Genomic DNA, 6,913 nt, shown 5'->3' with positions numbered 1-6,913 from the left:
AATATTGGCAGTAAATAACAAAACATAATTTTAATTTATATTTAAATTTTAAAATTTGCTCCTTGAAACATACGAAAAATATCCCTAATATATCCTATAAAAATCCTTTGGATGTTCCACAGGATCTCCCTGGATTCTCCAGAGGTTAATATACGGCTATCATTTACTCTTCCTCAGGACATCCAGAGGAGATCTGAGGATTACAATGGGATATCCTGAGGATATCCTATATGTATGTCCTGGATGCCCTTTGGACGTCCTAAGGACATCCTTGTGCTGTCTGGGAACTGTTATAATATGTGTTTGCTGGGATCGTGCTACGCACATGTAATAAAAAGGTAATCCTTATATATTAATTTTAATACATTCATTAATAAACGCTGTATAAAATAATAAATTAATTAGAACGTATTATTTTTCATTTATTTTTCATAATATTTTCCATGCATTTGTTGATTTCTTGTAAATTCAGTATCTCGAAAAGTAGTAAGGTTATGATAACAAAATGCCAAATAAAATCATAAAAATATAATTAATTCTAAGGCGTGTCATTTCATATGACATTCTGAAACGCATCATTTCCCAGACAGCACAAGGATGTCCTTAAGACGTCCAAAGGGCATCCAGGACATACATGTAGGATATCTTCAGGATATCCCATTGTAATCCTCAGATCTCCTCTCGATGTCCTGAGGAAGAGTAAATGATAGCCGTATATTAACCTCTGGAGAATCCAGGGAGATCCTGTGGAACATCCAAGGGATTTTTATAGGATATGTTAGGGATATTTTTCGTATGTTTCAAGGAGCAAATTTTAAAATTTAAATATAAATTAAAATTATGTTTTGTTATTTACTGCCAATATTAAAAATCTAATATTAAAAATAGTTCACCGTTCTTTAATATTTGAGGCTTTCGTGCTGTACATGAATATTTTAGGTTTGGCTCCCGGCTTTGAGTTGTGTAATATTTTCTAAACAATCCAATATCTGAATTCCCTATGTTGGGATTGCATCAGAAATTGAACTGATAGAAAATAATTACATTTGTAATTTCCTGTCAGTTGCTCTATGCAAGCTTTATATAATTCTCATGACCAAATCTCAAATACGAGTTCGCGTGTCGCATAGCGGTAACTAAACGAACTAGCGGTTGAATATTATTGTTTGTAAAGTATTTGGAATGTTGCGAACAGTAACATTTCTCATGAAATATTAAATAAATAATAATTTTGGATATATGAAAATGTGCGCATCAAATTCAATTATTAATATTAAACGAAATTAATGTTAACAATTAATTGTCCATGTATATGTCCTCTGGAAATCCAAAAGATATCCAATATAATAGACAGGGCAAATATATCCACTGGACATTTATAGGACATTAATACTTATTATAATACTTAAGATTTCTAAATTATATTAAATAGCCGACACAACTAAAAATAATTATGTATGCATATTAAATTTTTATAAATATATTTATAATAATATCTTAAAATATCCTATAAATGTCCTGAACCGTCCTGGACATATTCAAGATGATCCTGAGGATGTTTTGTGCTGTCTGGGTATTGAGGAGGACACATGATAAAAATTATGGACTTGACATTGAGTGACCTATTAAAGATCAGGTAAAGCTCATCGGTATTTTCTTAAATGAAATCCCTCACTTTTTATTGCATATTCTTGTAGCCCTCGTCGAGACATTTGTCCTGAATGTCCTAAACCGTCCTGGACATATTCAGGATGATCCTGAGGATGTTTTGTGCTGTCTGGGTTGAATTCTTTAATTATTTTTAATAATCACCACGTTGTTTGTTACTAAAATTATGTCTATTATATGAACTTGGTTTGTTAAAAAAAATTAGCTTCCATTACGTATCTTGTAGTTGCAAAATTAATTATTATTTTACTGTTTCTCCATTAAGATTTTAATACAATCTTTATTAAAATTTATATATATCCCACACACATAGCATGCATAAAGACATTCTAAAATGTTTTAGTCGCAAAACATTGATATTTAAAATTTTGACTACATATACAGGGTGATTCAAAACAACCTTCTGTCCTTACAATGTCATATACTTGACACTATTCTAAGACAATTTTTTCTTTGCCAAAATTTTTTCCGAGGCTTAGTTTTTAAATTATAAGCCAAAATAGTTAACGAATTACGGGCCGCGTACACAAGGCAGGCAGGAGCGGAGCAACTCACCGTCCCATACTGGTGATTACGTGAGGCGCTCGCTGCGATTAACTGTTTGCTACATGGGGTGTATGTGTGAGAGAGAACGTATACGCGTATACACACAAATACACATTCTCTCTTTCTCACTCACTGACTCTTATCTTGTATGTAGAGAATCGTTGCCCTTATACGACTCAATAAGTAATATTTCCGTGTGATACAACGAGTAACTAGCAAACTTTTTTTCACTCACAAATTGTACCACTTATCGAACTTTTACGTATTAATCCACGCACTTTATCGATAAACTGAATTTATTAAAAAAAACGATGTTATTATACGTCATTATATTTTCATATTTTATAGTTTTATATTTTCGAAACTATCGAATTTACAATGTCGGAAGCTTTAGCCGATCACGGGACACATGATAGCGTCCGCGTCGATCACGCGTAATGTGATACATTCAGTTGTTCGGCAGCCGGCAGCCGGCATGCCGGCAACGCTACTACTTGCTTGTTGTCGTCGCGCAGTTTCCGCATCGAATAACGCGTTTCTTTCTTCGAGATATTTTAATAATTAATCGGTAGTAATCGGTAGATTGTGATTAACCGTTATAATCGTTAATAAATTCAATTTATCGATAAAGTGCGTAGATTAATTCGTAAAAGTTCGATAAGTGGTACAATTTATGAGTGAAAAAAGTTTGCTAGTTACTCGTTCTATCATACGGAAGTATTACTTATTGAGTCGTATGAGGGCAACGAATTACTACATAAAAGATAAGAATCAGTGTGTGAGAGAGAGAGAGAGAGAGAGAGAGAGAGAGAGAGAGAGAGAGAGAGAGAGAGAGAGAGAGAGAGAGACAGAGTGCATGTGTGCGATCAACTGTTTGCTACACGCGATAGGTGTAAAAGAGACAGAGAAGGAGAAAGAGAGAGAGGAGAGAGAGAGAGAGAGAGAGAGAGAGAGAGAGAGAGAGAGAGAGAGAGAGAGAGAGAGAGAGAATGTGTTTGTGTGTGTATACGCGTATACGTTCTCTCTCACACATACACTCCATTGTATGTAGCAAACAGTTGATCGTAGCGAGCACCTCACGTAATCACCAGCATCGGACGGTGAGTTGCGCCACCCCTGCCTGCCTCGCGTACGCGGCCCGTAATTCGTTAACTATTTTGGCTTATAATTTAAAAACTAAGCCTCGAAAAGAATTTTGGCAAAGGAAAAATCGTCTTAGAATAGTGTCAAGTATGACATTGTAAGGACAGAAGATTGTTTTGAATCACCCTGTATAAGTGAATTCTGTTACGAATTGGTCAAAAAGTACAATTGATGAAATGAAATAATAAACATTGTCAAATTTGTGTTACGAATTGGTCAAACAGTTCAATCGATGAAATGAAATAATAAATATTGTCAAATAAAATAATAAATATTGTCAAACATTGATGCTCTTGGGTATTCGCCGCGGCCATATGGGAATCGTGATGTCTGAAGCGAGAATGACACGTTAAGAATTCTTGCGTGTTATTTTTAAATAAAAAGATATTTTGATAAAACAACACTATAGATCGCTTTAGCACACTTGCAAAATTGTCCGAAAACTATGCTTTTCTCTTGATAGTTAATAAATAGCCCTAAAATGAGTGTTATACGAAGCATATATGCTTTTAGCATAGTTTTTGAATAATTTTACAAGTGTACTAAAGCGATGTGTAATGCTATTTCATCAAAATATCTTTTTATTTAAAAATAGCACGCAAGAATTCCTAACGTGTCCTTCTCGCCTCTGACGTTACGATTCTCATGGCCGTGACGATTACTCAGGAATCTTAAGAATTGGATTCTTCCTTTTATAGGAGTGTGTGTGTGTGTGTATGTTTCTTTTCCTTAACTTTAAAATTCTTTAAAAAATTTATAGTTTCAAAATACTTTAAAATAATTTAAAATTATTTTCTTAGATATATACAATATTAAATAATTTTAAATAATTTCAGTTTTTAAAATTATTACAAAAGTTTTATAATTATAGTGTAAATAATATATTATTGTATATTACAGTATAACTATTACACTCACGCACGTACACATGATTTTTAAACAACGTATAATCATTATCTTAAATTATTCAGACGAGTACAAGTTGGCTTCATGGGGTTTTAGATGCTACTTTGCGAATGCATTAATGATATGATATATTCAGTCTACAAGTTATTATCGTGAATTTAAAGTCCTCAATACTTGATGTCTTTAACTTTTAAATAGAATTTTATAAAAAAGAATCTCTGTGCAATATATCTAATTCACTTGTGTTGCTTCCTTTTTAACAATTTTAAAAATTAATAAACTTACTGGATATTAGATATCCTCCTGTAGTACAGACGGATTGCAATCATATCTATCCATTAGAGAATAGCTATTTTGTGAACTCTAACAGTAAGATATAAATGCATGTATATATAGGTAGTAATTTATACGATTCCTTATATGTACATAGTGTACAAAGTTACATTAATGTTTACTCTTTGTTAAATAAAAAATGTTACTTTTATGTCAATTTAAATAGCAGCGTTTTTGTTATGTGGTAAGATTTACTGCGCTAAGCGCAGAATGCAGGTGAATGAGCAGAGCTTATTATTTCATTTGTATATTATAAACTGCGTTCAAGAATGCGTTGCAGAATGCATTTTGATAGCTATCACTGCGTTCAACGCAGAATGCATTTTGATGGTGATCACTGCGTCTAGCGCAGAATGCATTGTGATAATAATCACTGCGTCTAGCGCAGAATGCATTTTAACATTATTTATTTTCTAATTCAAATTTGTTTTTCATTTTAATGTTATTTTAATGCTTGTCTTCCAATATTTCCATGTGAATTTGTCATTTTTTCTTTTTCTATCACTTTTTGCCTTTTGGCTTCAATTATATATTCGGGTTCGCGGATTGGCATATTTCTCTCCACTCTTGGATCAAATAATTCTGGTAGTATACAATCTTCATGAAATTGTATTAGTTTAGAAACCATATTTTCCGTCCAGAAGACATCATCACGTATAATCTTTTCCATTTTTAATCCTAATGGTGTCCACAGTGCGAAAATGCAATACTGCGTAATATGTAATTGCCCTTGTATTTGATAATAATATATATGACTGCGTTTCATTTCTTCATCTTTTCCATTCTTATATAACGATTGCAAATTCGAAACATTTGTTGCAATCGCATCTTCTAGTGTTAAGAATCGTGCTGCGAAAGGACATTTTATCTCCACAATTCCATAATCTCCTATTAATCCATCTGGCGAAGCGCCTAAAAATGGTATTTCTGAATCTATAAATAATCCGCAACGCTTTATATTAGTATTCAGTGCACTTTCAATGCTTTCAATGCATGCTTGTGCAACATCCTCGTATTCTTTCCCGTGTTGCACCGATTCCACATTTAGTTGTTGTGGGTATATTATGGATTTTACTCTTGATGCGCAAGAAGTACTCTTTCTCATTTTACATATATGTCCAAAATGAGAGACAGTGATCATTTTTGTGCGATAATATCGCCAAATACCAGCTGCTGCTTGTTCTTTAGTTCCTTCTTCTATATCTACTCTCTTCATTTGCCAATCTCGCAGCATGTGCATGTGTTACACTTTTCTTAAGTCTATTTCGGCTAATGTTGCATCAGGTTTATCAGCCTGCGGACTATAATCTCTGTCTGCCACTGCACGTTTTATATTCCGTTGCGTCGATCGTTTTTGCGTGTCACGTGCACTTATCTTTTTGTTATTTTCCAATTGGGTTGCTATTTCCCCCGATTTTGTTCCACGAACGTAACTTAGGTGACTTATAGGCTTGCCAGTATTAAATGTGACTACTGCAGCATTACAACGCGTTTCATATGATCCCCTTAGACCGAAATTTGTTCTTTTTCCACCAATACATTTTGATATAACAGAGTTAAAAGTTTCCACTCTGTTACTGTCTTTATTCTGCAATAAACTTTTGGCATTCCAACTAATATATTTCAATGCATTCTGCAGCTTTTCATACAATCCACATTTTTTCAATTATGGAATATAATTTTCTTCGTTTTCTTTCTGTGATCCATCGCAGAAATATCCTATCTTTTCATTATGCTCGCCAAAAACGTGAATTATTATAATATCTAGATCTATTTTTAGAGATGTAATCCTTTGTTGCATTGTATTTTGCTCCTTCAAACGGTACTTCATTGCTTTTGTCACAGCTATTCTAATTCGAAGTACACGATTATCAATAACATTTCTTAATTTACCAAAACGTCCTTTTGTTTTCGCTATTTCTTTTATCTTTGATGCCAAATTGTGCAATAGATGATTCCGACACTCTATTTTTTCTATAAAGACATTGGGATATGGATTTGCCTGTATAATTTTTTTATATACGTTGTTATCTCTGTCCGCTATATATGTAGAATAAATTAGTCCGCGCTTTTCTAGGCTTGTTTTAAATCCTTCCACAATCGCGTCTGCTTCCATGCTTGTTGAACTGCAATCTCTACCCCAATTTTTATAACATTTATGTCTTGCAGGTTCTTTTTCAAGCTTCTCTGTTTTTACACAAACTGCACAATATTTATTCCTTACAGACATGTGCAGCACTTTGCCCATTCGCGCACCATATATTGTGCCTACACCTGATAAAGAATTATACCTTCTTGTTCTGTATGATCTTTTCAT

At 33.3% G+C, this 6,913-nt stretch overlaps 1 pseudogene; it reads right to left on the bottom strand.

The window, feature by feature from the left end:
* Positions 1-4,830: 4,830 nt before the first annotated feature.
* On the bottom strand, positions 4,831-6,913 carry LOC138937499 (uncharacterized; annotated as a pseudogene).

The sequence above is a fragment of the Polyergus mexicanus genome, unplaced genomic scaffold (genome assembly GCF_030449975.1).
Source record: "Polyergus mexicanus isolate NDT 795.1 unplaced genomic scaffold, iyPolMexi1.0 SCAF_1, whole genome shotgun sequence".
NCBI classification, from domain to species: Eukaryota; Metazoa; Arthropoda; class Insecta; order Hymenoptera; family Formicidae; genus Polyergus; species Polyergus mexicanus.
Note: the sequence above shows the minus strand (reverse complement) of the source record. Positions and strands in the feature narration are given on the sequence as shown.